This window comes from Cervus elaphus, chromosome 23, assembly GCF_910594005.1.
Source record: "Cervus elaphus chromosome 23, mCerEla1.1, whole genome shotgun sequence".
NCBI lineage: Eukaryota > Metazoa > Chordata > Mammalia > Artiodactyla > Cervidae > Cervus > Cervus elaphus.
Window position 1 is genome coordinate 30,081,661 of NC_057837.1, and position 14,735 is coordinate 30,096,395.

The 14,735-nt window shown below is 43.6% G+C and overlaps 1 protein-coding gene across 1 annotated transcript in view; it reads left to right on the forward strand.

Moving 5' to 3' along the window:
* LOC122681199 (ribonuclease P protein subunit p38) overlaps positions 1–14,735 on the forward strand; it is a 68,529-nt gene that overhangs the window by 47,211 nt on the left and 6,583 nt on the right. The window lies entirely within an intron of this gene.

The window sequence follows — 14,735 nt, forward strand, 5'->3', positions numbered from 1 at the left end:
CACCAGGGAAATCCCAGAAACAGGGACTTAAAGGTACAGTCATTTACACTTAATTCCAAGCACTCTGGGCCAAAGGGAAAGTTGGATAATGTTCCTGTGCTGCTGCAGAGCTGGGCTCGCGGCTTTGGGTGAGGAATTTCAACGCCTGCTGAGCTCACTCTGCTGGAGCCCGTACTCAGCACCCTGGCTGAAAGCTGACCTGCTGGATTTCCCCCGCGCCTGTGCCTAACGGGTCTTCAAAACAACTGCCTTAAAACCTCTCCTCACACCCTCTCCCGTTCCTGTTTTCGCAAGGCCCCCCGACCCCGCCCCTAGTGTAGCAGTGACCCTGGAGTACCACGGTCACATGGGGTGCATCCTGCCATGTACCCAATGCAAACATTTAAAATTTTTAAAGAATAGTTAGTGGTGACAGAAAGCTCATAGTACAAATTAAAACAGAGAGAGAGCGAGAGAGCAAAATTATATAAAAAGCAAAGTGTGTGTATAAACATATACATTCACATATCACATAGATGTTTCTCGAACACTTGAGAAAGTAACCTAGTGCTAATGTGGTTATCACTTGGGTGAAGGAATGTCTGATATTCTACTTTATATTATGGGCTTCCCTGGTAAAGAATCCGCCTGGTTTCATATCTGGGTTGGGAAGGTCCCCTTGAGAAAAGAATGGCTACCCACTCCAGTATTCTTGCCTGGAGAATTCCATGGACAGAAGAGCCCGGCGGGTTACAGTCCACGGGGTCACAAAGAGCCGGACAGGACTGAGAAACTAACACTTTCCCTTTTTTCTTTTTTACTTTACATTTCTTCCCTTTCCCCCAAATTTCCACCCTGAACATAAACTTTTTTTTCCCTCCAAAGACCACAAGAACAGTATATTTAAGATCGTGGTTTTCCAGATCTCTGCACTAGCTTGGAAGAGCCCCTAGGCGTGCCAAGGAGCAAGGGGAGGCCGCCCACACCTCCCTCTCCAGGATGGGAAGAGATGGCTGGGCAGGACCCGCCGGGTCCGCTGGGAGCAGCCTGGCGCCCGCCCTCCCGCGGCGGGTGCCTGGTTTGCGTCTAACCAGTCCCCGGGGTTCACAAGAGTTGCCATAGGGAGCCCGGCACGCCGTCAACAGAATGCACCGGTGCGGATTACGCGCAATAAGGGGGCGCTGGCGATGGGGTGGGCGTGTCTCGGGGGTCCCCGCGGACAGCTACCGGGGACAAAGAGGACTGGCAGCAGCGGCCCGAAGTGCCGGGTCAGAGATGCGCCGCGACCCCGGCGGGGCGTCACGCCGGCCCCACGCCCCACTCGAGCGCTTTTCTCCGGGACGTACGCTCCTCCCCGCCCGCAGCAGCGCGCGCACACCCAGCTCACCTGCAGGGACAAGGCGGCTAAACCTGGACGGTGCCTGTCTCTAAGCGCCGGGTTCCCGGGACCCGGCGCCCAGCGACTCCTTAAAGGGCAGCGTGCCTCCGCCCGCCGGCTCCCATTGGTCGCGCTCCCGGGCCCGGCCTATGCCCATTGGTCGCTGGCCCGCGAGGGCGGGGCTGGGCGGTGAGTGACACCGTCCGGGCCCGCGGGGCCGCGCTCTTCTCCCAGCCTAAGCCCTGCAGAGAGTTGTGCGCTGCCAGAGGTTGCAACTGGCAAGGCGCAGGGAAGAGAATTTAAATGAGCTCCTCTCTGCCCCTGACTCGCTCTATTCATTCTCTAGAGGTTGTTTGCAGGAAATCCTGAGAGGTCTCTCCAGGGCACTGACCTCACTTGGGATTCCTTTTCATATATACCTCTGTCCTCTGCATGATTCTAAGAGCTTGGGTGGCAGACAGCGTTTATCTGGTATCTCTGTCTCCCGACCCGTCTTGAGGCACAGCCCACCAGGAATGAAGAGGTAGTTTGCCTCTTCTCCTCATTATAAAAGGAGAGCCACTTACATTCTGAACACGCTCTGCAATCATCCCAACTGGATTTCAATTAGGGTAAAAAAAAAAAAAACCACACACACACAGGACTCTTCAACATGACCCCATTCGCCAGGGGAACAAACCCAGTGTCACTCCAAGTCTGCAGACACAGAACGGGGTTGTAATTCACGTCTGATTAAATTTTCAAAGAACTGGAACTGCATTTTCTGGTCATCTGAGGAGTTCATTTCATACAAGTCTTCGTGGAGCAAAGTGATTGGAAGAAAGGGCAAACTCTGTTTTAAGAAAGCTATTGATTTGAAATGTCTAACAATGTAACAACATACAGGAGTTCAAGGCCCTAAAACGGTTTATCGTGTTTTTGCATAAGAAATATTTTACCTTGTTTTTGCATAAGATTACACTTAAAAATTATTTGCTACATCTTCATGTAAATCCCTTGGTTTTTTATTTTCTCCTCAAAACTATTTTCATAGGGAAGTCAATGAGTTTCCAAATAAAGGACAAAAAGCAAATTTTAGAACAATATACTGAAAGGGGAATTCCCTGGTGGTCCGGTGGTTAGGGCTCTGCGCTTTCACTGCTGAAGGCCAGGTTGGACCCTTGGTGGGGGAACTAAGATTCCACAAGCCATGTGGTATGGTCAAAAAAAGAAAAAGAAAAAGAAATTCTTTTTTCTGTACTGGGCAGAATTTTTTTCAAAATTTCCCAGCGATGAGAAGCACACTAAAAGGCACAATGGAAATAGCAGCTGAAGAAGAGCAAGTGCTCTGTCTACTGGAGAAAGTCCTGTTTATCAGTGTGTGTCAGCTGGGAGCAGTGAGCTCCAGTATGGGTGTGTATCTGCAGTTGAGACATTTTGATATTATAGTCATTATAAAAAAATCAGGAGGAAAAGAGAGGGACGATACACTGTGCTCCATTTTATTCTCTAAGTCTAGAATGTTATTTTAAGCACTCTTTCCAAAGCATGTTCTTCTCTTGAGTTGCCATCCTCCTACTGGTTGCCAGAGCCATGACTGGCCTGTCTCAAGGAGCAAAAAGAAACAACAGAAACATCAATGTCCTCTGTTCAGTGATCATCATATACTAGGTACAATGAAAACTCAGTTTTGTGGAAACTTTAGGGAGTCAGTCAAGCTGGATAATAAAGATTTTTATTTTTACTATTATTAAATATTGATTATAAACCAGTATGCATACATACATAAGTATTTTTAAAAATAAAGGGCGCATTTATGAGCATACCACCAATTTAAGAAATAGAACATTCCTCTTTACCTCTGTGACTCTCCTGGTTCCGTTCCATCCTATCCTCCTTATTCACTCACACTTTCATTCATCTAATCCAACAGTTATTGAGTGCCAAATGAGCCAGGCACCCTTCTAGGCTTTTGAGAAACATCAGTCAGCAAAACAAACAAGAATCCCTATCCTTGTGTTACATTTTGGCAGGGGATGACAGATAATAAACATATACAAAAAGCAAATTATACAATCTATTGAAAGATGTTAGGTGATAGGTGCTATTTTCTTTTGTAAAGATTTTTTTGATTTGGAACATTTTTTAAGTCTTCATTGGGCTTCCTTAGTGGTCCAGTGGTTAAGAATCCGCCTGCCCATGCAGGGGACACAGGTATGCCCTAGTCCAGGAACTAGATCCCACGTGCTGCAGAGTAATTAAGCCCATGCACCACCACTACCGAGCCTGCACTTTAGAACCCGTGAGCTGCGACTTCTGAAACCTAAGTGCCTCGGGCCGGTGCGCTGAAACAAGAGACGCCACTGCAATGAGCAACCTGTGCACTGCAACCAAGAGTAGCCCCTGCTCACCACAACTAAAGCTCTCATGCAGCAGTGAAGACCCAGCACAGCCAAAAATAAGAATAAATATTAAAAAATAAAATCTTTATTCAATTTGTTACAATATTGCTTCTGTCTTATGTTTTTCTGGGTTTTTAGCCATGAGGCATGTGGTATCTTAGCTCCCTGACCAAGGGTCGAAACTGCGCCGCCTGCATTGGGATGTGAAGTCCCAAACACTGGACTGCCAGGGAAGGCCCTGATAGGTGCAGTTTTCAAAAAGAGCAGAGCAAAGAGATGGAGAATCTTGTGCATATGGAGTGGGGAGGTGACTTGCAGTTATAAACATGTCATCAGGATGGGCCTCATGGGAAGATAACATTTGAGTAAAAGTTGAAGGAGGTGAGGGAGCTGGCCTGGAAGATCCCTGGGGAAGAGATTCCCTTGCAAAAACAGCATCCAGTACAAAGGCACTCAGAAATGAGCTTCCTGGCAGGTGTGATGTGCCAATGGGGCTGGCGCAGAGGAGCAAAAGAAGAGGTCAGAGGATAGGAGATGGGGACCCAATCACATAACACCTTGCCTGAAAGCATTTGGCTTCAAGGGGGAGTCAAACAGAACCACCGAAGGGTTCTCAGTGAGGACTGACATGATCTGACTTACTTTATCTTTTTTTTTTTTTTAAGACTCTCTTCTGTTACTATGACTACAAAGAACAACATTGGAAGCAAGAGTCTTATTGTAATAATAATCCAGGAGAGAACTTATGGGTGTCTCCAACTCAGGTGGCAGCAGTGGAGGCAGTGAGATGTTCAGATTCTGCATTTATTTTGAAGGTAAAGTCAATAGGAGACCCTGATAGATTCTGTATCGGTATGAAAGAAAGAGAGGAGTCAGGACAGTTGTGAGATGTTTGCCTTGAGTAACTGGAAGAACTATAGGTGGAGTTGGCCTGATGGGGTGGCAAAGATCAGAGAGTCCCTTGTACAGCAAGATCAAACCAGTCAAATCCTAAAGAGAATCAACTCTGAATATTCATTGAAAGGACTGTTGCTAAAGCTGAAGCTCCAATACTTTCCCCACCTGATGCAAAGAGCTGACTCATTGGAAAAGACCCTGATGCTGGGAAAGATTGAAGGCAATAGGAAAAGAGGGTGGCAGAGGATGAGATGGTTGGATAGCATCACTGGGTTCAGCAGACATGAACTTGGGCAAACTCCGGGAGATAGTGAGGGACAGAGAGGCTTGGCATGCTGCAGTCCATGGGGTTGCAAACAGTCAGACATGACTTAGAAGCTGAAAAACAGCAACAAACATCAGAAGTTCCACCGTGGACATGCTGCATTTGAGATATCAGACATCCAAGTGGAAATGTGAAATGGGCAGTTAGATATTCAAGTCTCGACTGGGCTGGGTGTATAGATCTGAGACTCAGGGGTTCAATTTCTGAAACTTGGATGGCCCTAGAAACTCAGTGTGTATGGAGGAGAGATGGAAACAGAACTGAAGAGTGAGCCATGGGAAATTTCAACACTAAATGTTTGGGGGGAAGAGCACGAAGGAGACAGAGAAGTGATCACTGAGGTGAGAGAAAAACCAAGAGAATGCAGAGTTGAGGAAGCATCATGAGTGAGAAAGTATGTTTTGTTGTTGTTGTTGTTCAGTCGCCAAGTCAAGTCCAACCCTTTGCAACAGCATGGACTGCAGCATGCCAGGCTTCCCAGTCCTTCACCATCTCCTGGAGTTTGCCCAAGTTCATGTCCAAAGTATGTTAGGTTAGATGAAGACTGAGAATTAGTAATTGGATTTAGGTCATTGTCCAGATCACTGATGACCTGATAGGAAGTTTTAATGCAGTCGTGAGGGTGGGGTTGGGGGGCAAGCCTGACTAGGGTGGGTTTAAGAGAAATCATGAGACTTAACATATTGATAGTTTCTTGGGCTCTGCATTTGTTTATCCCCCCACCTACATCACATTGTCTTAATTATTAAAGCCTCCCAATTTTGTTCTTCTTCAGGAAGGCCTGTCCTTGGCACCTTGCTCTTCTATATAAATTTTAACATCCATGAGTCGAGTTCCATAGAAGATTCTTGAATTTCTCTTGTCATTGCATGGGAATTCTAGCACATACAACAAGCTGGGGAAGCATCCTCTTGTTTTTGTCTTCCGGAAGAAATAAAGTAGAATGGGGGAAAAATTTACAAACGAGAGGTTGCTCAGCCATCAATGAGTTGAGCTGACCCTGTTCTTGCTGTCTCCCTCACTGTCCTTGCAGTAAGAGGCCACTTTCAAAACACAAAGAGAACCTGGCCGCTTATCCATCGAGTCTCTAACCTGCAGCCAGAATGAGCTCCTATAGCCCAAACAGCATCTGAGCGCCTGCTGCACGCACATTTCAGTTTCATCCCAGCTCTCTTATGATCAACCCCAAACTCTTTTCACAGTGGTCGCTTAATACTAGTCAGGCCTGCTCAGTAAAATTCGCCCAAGAGATTTTCCCCGGAAGCACCCGTTAGGAGTTCTGATACGTTACCAACCCTGGCTCCCCTCCCCCACAAGCACGAACGCAGAGCCAACGCCGCAGAGATGCGCGGCCCGGCGGCCCGGACGCAAACAGTCAGCTGCGGGGGCAAGGATTGCCCCACCTCTTGTCTCCCTGGAGGCTACTGGCCACTTTTTGAAGGTAGAAGATGCAAGGTTTTTTTTTTAGCGGGGCGAGTGGACACAATGCTTTCCAAATCCGCAGAAGCGCAGCTTGCCACGGAAAAGAAGCTACGTTGAGAGGCGGGCGTGACCGTTTGGACCCCCGTCCTCTTGGCCCCGGCGCCAGGCATTCACAGCAGCGCAGGCCTCCGGCGCAGTTCGCGCTGACGCCCTTTGCTTCCAGCACCTGGCTGAAGCCCTGCACCTTCTCGCTGGGCTCCATGAGGTTCGCGGTCTTCAAGCGTCGTGAGCACCACCTGGCCTTCCCACGGTTTTTCTTTCTCACCGCCTGTGCTCCCACTCCATGAGGGGGAACTGTCTCCCATCCGCCTCACACTTTCAAGATGTCTTCTGACAAAGCGGAAACACAGAAATTTCAGTATGAACTTGAACTTGAACCTGGTGAAGAAGCCCTTGCTGGTCCTTCGGAAGGAAGGCTGGGGTGGCTTATCCTTCAGAGGTCGCCTCAATGGATGGAGCTTCCTTTGGACACACCCTGGAGGACGCAGGTTCCTTCTGTGGCTCTGCCACTACTTCTGATGGGTGGGTGGAAGAAAAGGACACCCTTGGGAGTCTGGGCTGGGGACACAGCCCAGCTTCCCAATGGGGCATGGCCCTGAGGCCTTGGTGAGCCATAATGCGGGGATCTCTATGCAGGCGTGGCTTTGTCAGGGAGACTGGGGTGTTGGAAGGGTGCAGAGCCCTTAGAGCCCTTGACCTTGACAGGGTTAGGCTGGCTTTGCCCCTTTGCATAGAGGCCTGGCCGGGGCTTGCTCACTCCCAAAGCAGGCAATTCCTGCGTTGATTTGTGCTGGAGGCTAGGTGGTCTCTTCCCCTCCTTGGCTTTGCCACTGCCCTTCTGCCCTACACTTGGTCCTCCTCAGGTGGCTTATGTTCTGTGTTGTCCCTCTGAGTATTGTTAGAATGGGAATTAGTGGAAGGGGCTGCCAGCTTGCTGACACCTCACTGCTGTGTGTTAGCAGAAACTTTGGGTGGATCCTGGGTGGGCTGCTGTTGATTAGATCCACCAAAGTCTGGGGTTTCGGGGCGATGATGTGGCCCTCCTGCTCGGCTCTCTTGTACCTCAGAAGCAGAGAGATGGCCATCACTTGGTTGTGCTTCCAGCCATCAGTGAGCCTTGGACTTCCTGCCTTTTGTCACGCTGGACGCCACCATCAGGGTTCCTGGGAGTCAAGAGAGTGGCTCCATGCAAGGTTTGGTTCATCTTCACGACCTCTGTTTATCCACGGATCTTTCCTGATGAGCTCTAAAGTGCCTTTCTTGCTGGGATTGAGAATGAGAAATTTCTTGAGCAGTTCACATTTCCTGGACATGTGAAAGGGCATATGGTCTATTCCATTAAGTACTGATTCCTGCAGCTCCTTGAAGGCAGGAGTCCATCAACAGGTAAGGGGTTTGCAGACCAGTGTATATAGGATGATTCTCAGATTCCACACGTCTACTGTGGGTCTATCTTATTTGGACTTGGAAGAGTTCCAGGGTAGCCTAAAGGGGGACAGCCAGTGAAGATATCTAGTTTGTTGCCAAAGGTGAATGTAACGCCAAAGCCATAGTCTTCAAAGTTTTCTTCATATCAGCACCCAAAAGCAGGCGCTCTGCCTTTAACTCTATGAGCAATGCACTTCTGGTGACAGTGTATCACCGATGGAATTTGCCAGAACCTCTTTTTCTTATGGATTTCCATGAGCCACCAGGTCCTCAAATATGTCTCTTCCATTGAGTAATTCCTCAAGGAAGGCAGAATGGATCGCTACAAATAACTGTTTGGGGAGGACTCAAGTCTTTCATGGTTCTCACTCAAGGGACCGTCTCTGGAGTCCGGAGGAGTTTGTCTAAGTCTTGTCAATGATCTTCATGACTGCCTCTTTCCTAAGTCAGGATGTACTGAGCCAGCTTTAGCTCGGTCATGTTGCCCATGGTGATGGTCTTGACTGTTAATGGTTGTCAATATGGAGGTCATCCTCAACAGAGATGTCTGAGAGGCCAGGAGCGTGTTGGACTTACTGCTGACCTGGGAGTCAGGGTGTCTCAAGGTCAACTTAAAATTGAGGAAAGCTGGTCAGGAACTTGACCCAAATCACCTCAAAAGAAAATCACTTCCCGACATCCTCTGACGAACTGATCTTTATAATGGAACCAAAACATAATGCCAGACGTGCCAATAAACAAAACCAAATACTGACAAATCTAAATAAGAGAAAACAAAGTTTTAAAAAGGAAAAAACATGAGAAAAAGAAAAAAGTAAAGATGAAAATGAAGAAAAGAGTTTTTAAAAACTGAAGGAAAAAAGAACGAAGAAAAATGGGGACATGAAAGTAAAAATTAGTAACAGCCAAAAACCCTGTGTCTACAAGAAACATTGGTGAGAGTTCTGGTCACTGAAAACCAGTTTCTTGAGCTAGAAGAACCGAAAAGCAGCCCAGCCAGGGAGTTAGAGAACTGAAATTTTATGATGGTCTCTTGTGAGACTGTACCAAGAAACGGGCCCATTTTCTCATTTTGGGGACTCTAGATCACTTTATTCTTTTAAATAAATTATTGAGGATCCCCTGAGAGTTTTTTGATTAATGGTTATAGTTATAAACATTTACCTTAGTAGAAACTAAATCCTGTAGGCTTTTCATTTTCAGTGGCTTTTTCATTTCTAGCTTAAAAAGTTGTAATGTTTGGCTTAGAAGAGCTCATATTGGCTACACACACACAAAAGTTATATATGAAGCAAACTGCGTTTTCCAAAGATTTTCTTTTACACATAAACTAAAATTTTCTACCCATTTCATTTTTTTCCTACTTCATTACATTTTCTATGGTGAGATTCACCTTATTATTTTACTAGTCACTAATCAGAAATATAAGCTTTTTCCATAAATCTAAGTGGTTTTAAATATTACATTAACAATTACGATATGGTTCTCCATTTCTGATATCTGGTTTTGTGTGAGTGGCTGAATTTGCTCAAGGTCTGATTGGCCTAAACAGCTGTTGATTATGAATATTCACAAGGAAGGAAGTGAAAAGACTCATACTTGTGTTATTTATTTGAAATGTCTATTAGTGCTACCAAATTCATTATAAACAGGTCCATGGGAAGAAAATCAAAACAGGATTCTTAGTACCTTCTGACTAATCAATGAGGTCAAGTTACTTCTAAACTAGTAAAGTTATAAAGTCAGTGATGTCCTAACACTGAATTGGTGATTATGTCAGGTGACTATGTCACAGGTTAGGTACAGTTGACTATGTCACAACTTTAGATAAATAATTTTCTACAACAAACTCTTAATAAATATAACTTCCCTGAAACCACAGACAACTAATACCACTTCCCAAAGTAAACAACTAAGTAAACATAGCCAGGAAAATCACATTTCACATTATTTTAAAATTAATATGTTTGAAAACTCCTTGCAAAAAACTAACCAGAATGATTTCACTGTAACTAGCTTCAGAAAAAGACTGTCTGACAGGACGCATTTTTACTTTTGTTTGGTTTAACATTTATTATTATTTTGGGCTTCCCTGGTGGCTCGGATGGTAAAGAATCTGCCTGCAATGCAGGAGACATGGGTTCGATCCCTTGGTTGGGAAGATCTCCTGGAGAAGGGAATGGCTACCCACTCCAGTATTCTTGCCTGGAAAATTCCATGGGCAGAAGAGCCTGGCAGGCTATACAGTCCATGGGGTCCCAAAGAGTTGGACATGACTGTTACTTTAAAAGAGTTTTCGAAGTCAAGGTTCATAAATACCTTCCAGCTTTTACCCAGTTAACAAGATGTAATGGCTAGCTCAGGGCTTTATCTTCTCCAGGTACCACTGCCAACAACCTCTCGTGAGTTTAACATTCCTCTTTAAACTTGTGTTAAACTTGTGTCATTTTTAGGCTTGGTTTCAATGCTAATACATAGGGCTGAATTAAATTATAATGGCTCATCATTTTGTTTCCACCCTGATCATTTGGTTGTTAAATTGCATGTGTTTTATGTATTAGTGTCCAATTAACATATTCTGCAACTGAACTCCACTAAACAAAATGTCTCCCTACTGGAGACATTAATGTATTGGTTCCCCACCTAGCAGCCATTTCCCCCTTCATTTTTGTCAATGATCCTACTTTCATTTGGTTATGGAGCCATATTATGCTCCATCTCCAAGAGAAGACTCATAACTGGTCTCAGCAAGTCTCGTTTGACTCACTCACCCCCGCCAGGGACTGGTTTCAGTGGGGGCATGTGACTGATACTGTCCAGTGAGCAACAGAATGAAGTCTGTTAGGGCTTCTTAAGAAGATTTTTCCTTCTGATAGAAAGAAATGCATGAGGGAAACTTCTGCTTCCTGCCACGTGGTTATGTGAATTGTGACGATCAGAGCTGTCACCACTAGACTGTGAGCTTGAGAGGACAAGCTTGAGGGCCAATGCCAAGAGTCAGAGGATGGCAAAGGGGAAGGACAGAAAGTCCTTGGGATTTTGAGGAGATGTGGTGTAAGCCAATGAGCCCGTCTTGGAAAAGATCCAGACTTTGAAGACAGATAATAACCACTGACTAACCACTTTCAGTAGGAGGCTTTGTTAACTGCATACTAAAAAGGTCATTGATTTTGTAGCTCATCACAAAAGTTATTCTAGTCACTGATTTTAAAATAACGTTACCGTTTATATAACAATTATTATGTATGATACAGAGACCATCATACTGTGATGGTTAATTTTATGTGTCAACTTGACTGGCCTGATTAAACATTATTTCATTGTTTCTGGGTGTATCTGTGGGGGTTCCTTCAATCAGGTAGCCAAAGTATTAAAGTTGACTCATTGGAAAAGATCCTAATGCTGGGAAAGATTGAAGACAAAAGGAGAAGAAGAGGGCAGAGGATAAGGTGGTTAGATAGCATCACTGATTTAATGGGCATGAATTTGAGCAAACTCCAGGAGATAGTGAAGGACAGGGAAACCTGCAGTCCATAGAGTCACAAAGAGTTGGACACAACTTAGCAACTGAACAACAAGAACTGTGGAGGTGCTTCTGGAAAAGATTAGCAGTTGAATCAGTGGACTCAGTAAAATATTGGGTTGGCCAAAAAGTTTCTTTGGGGTTTTCCATAACAACTTATGGGGAAAAACTTGAATGAACTTTTTGGCCAACCCAAAAGATCCCCCCTCCCCAGTGTAGGTGAGCACCATCCAATCCACGAACTGGGTCTGCATGCTCAGTCATGTCTGGCTCTTTTGTGACCCCATGGACTGCAGCCTGCCAATCTTCGCTATTCATGAAGGGCCTGAATAAAACAAAAGTCAGAGGAAGGAGGAATTGCCCCCCTTGTTTCTTGCTACCCTGATTGAGCTGGGACATCCCATCTCACCTTCTCATGTCCTTGGAATGAGATTTTTAAACTCAGCTCCCATGATTATCAGGCCGTTGGGTTTAGACTGAATTGACATCACTAGCTTTCCAGGTTTCCAGCTTGCAGACAGCAGACTGTGGAACTTCTCAGGCTCCATAACTCACATCTGTATCTTCACTGGTTCTACTTCTCTGGAGAACTCCAATGCACACATACACAGAGCAAAGATGAGGATGCCCAGAGGGAAAGAAGAGTCTGCTGCTCAATTCTCCTACATTCTATTGACAAACTTTCCAGCTGGTAACTTTCTTTCAACAAAAAATTGTGGTTAATGACAAAACTTATTGTCAGGTCTCTTAAATGGCTCTTATATCATGGCAAGCGTATAAACCTAACTGTAGTCCAATTCTAGAATGAATATAAAAAGAACACTTTGTTATTCAAAGACCAAATTGAGTTCCCAGGGTAAAATAACAGAGGAACAGCTATTTTTAAAAAGTAAACTGATTGGTATAAGATACTAAATATATGTTAAAGTGACAACTTGAAAACTATGTTTGGGAAATATAGGGAAAAATGTTATATGAAAAGAAAATCAGAGTATAAAATTTATATTATTTTAATAATGTAAGTGCACACTTAAATGTGAAACAAATTAGAAGGAAACACTGAAAGGAAATGAGTTTTGAGGTTATTGGGTCATGGGAAAATTTTTTTAAAAACACTTCTGTTACAGTGTTTGCATGATACAAATGGGAGAGAAATTACCTTCGAAATGCATTCATTTTAGCAACATTCTTGTGGAAATTTTATTGCTTAGTCTTCAAACAGAACAAGGCACTAAAATCATAGAGGCTTAATTTTTATTAACCTATTATCTCTGAATTCAGGTTGCTACTGGATCCATCAGTTCTATTTATGAAGCACTCTGCATGTATCAGGCACTGTGCTAAGCATTTTAAGTAGATTATTTCTTCTAATCCTCACAACAGGTACTATTTTTATCACTTCATAGACAGGGTTAATTAGTTTGCTTTAGAGTCATGTGATGATGAGGTTAAGATCTTGACCTTAGCTGGTTTTGATCCAGAGACATGTATATAGTGGCTGCAAATCTTCATAGAGTAAATATAAACTGAAATGATACTCAAGCTATAAATCTGAAACCTTAGAGGGACAAAAACTTACACATATTTCCTTCCCATTGCTTTAGCACTTCAATCTGACGTGTTTCTGTCATACAGCTTAAAAATTAGATCTGAGACTTATTTTTTTTAGATTTTAAAATATTTATTGGAATACTTTTTTTTAAAAAAGACTCATAATACTTCATTCTTTTAAAATTATATTTACCTTCCACTTTGATTGAATAATTTCTCATCTTTTTATCCAAAAATTTCTACTGAGAATTTTAAAACTTCTATTCTGCGGCACTACTTAACATGTGATTTATCCTCATTATTATTTAATCTTTGAAATGATACTTTATAATTTTTAAATCAGTGAGTTCATTGAAGGTTTGAGAGCCACTCTGTAGGACTAAGTCATTAACCTGCAATTTTACAGTAGATAAAGTACTGTTTTCATTACTTTGAAAAAAAATAATAACCTTGTGATTGGCTCTTACATTTAACATTTTAATCTCAGCTTGCCACCATTAAATATACCTGATTGCATTGACCACATAAGAAGCCAGGAAAAAAATCACTGCGTCACAAGTTAAGCTAATTCAATTTAAATTTAACAAAGATAGCCATAATCAGCAATTTACCAAATCAAAAGCCAGGGTTAAGTTACATTCAAAACTAGCAATTTGGGAGACTTCCCTAGTGGTCCAGTGGTTAAGACTCCAGATTCTAATGCAAGGCGTGCAGGTTCAGTCCCTGGCAAGGGAACCAAGATCTCTCATGCTGTGCTGTGTGGCTCAGCCAAAGAGGAATAAAAAAGTTTATTAATGTTTTTCAAGGGTTGAATGATTGATGAAGCTTATAACCTAACACAGTATTGAGTCTACAAACAGGTCTTGTTTCACGTGACCTGCCTTAGGGTCTAGTGTCACAGCTTTTACCAATGGTAGTAGAAAGTCTAGCTGCCACCGAAGATTTTAAGTATTATATTAAAAAATCATGAGACATGAACTTTTTGCCTTCCAGTACCCAAAATGCCCATCTTGTTTCTAGTGAATAAGGCGACAGACATGATGGAAACAGGTTAGAGCTGAATCAGGACATTCAGTGACATTTCAAGAATAGAGGGATTCTGTTGGGCAATGAGAGGTTGCTGCTAAAAATTGTGATCTGAGATTGCTTTACAACTGCATGTTTACTGTTCATCGTGATGATCTGTTACTATTCATTTTACGAAACAAAAGCCTGTTACACTCAAACTCCTAAGGTGGTTTTTTTTAATTTTTCTAATTGACAAAAAAAAAAAAAAAATCACACTATACTTTACCCCGCGTAACCTGCAATACTCTGACCACACGCACAGCTCCTTGTTTTGTTTACTTTACGGCCAGCCGGGTACTATGTAGGTGACGAAAATTGAAGCTGTACAGACCAAAGATGCGAAACAAAACGAGCGGTGAAGCGATTGAGAAAAACAGGAAGATATTTAGAAGAGGAAGAAAAGTGCTAAGTTAGACTGGAAAAGGAAAAGAAAGGGTATGAGGAGGGAGGAGGCTTATTAGGTCAGAAGCAAACTATGGTCTCGGTCTTGACAAGAGTAAGTCAACAGATTCAGATCCCTGATCTTGAAAATGTTCTTCAGCTGTCTTACAATTAATTGTCTGACTTCCCAGCGACTCCGTTCGTAACCATTCAAGCCTCCATTGGCTGAAGTAGTCACAGTATTTGGAATTCTCTGAACTGCTGTCACAGAATTCAAGATAGCCTTTATTCGCCTCTTTACGGAGGCTCAAGATGGTCTACATCGTTGCTTGTAAGTGCATG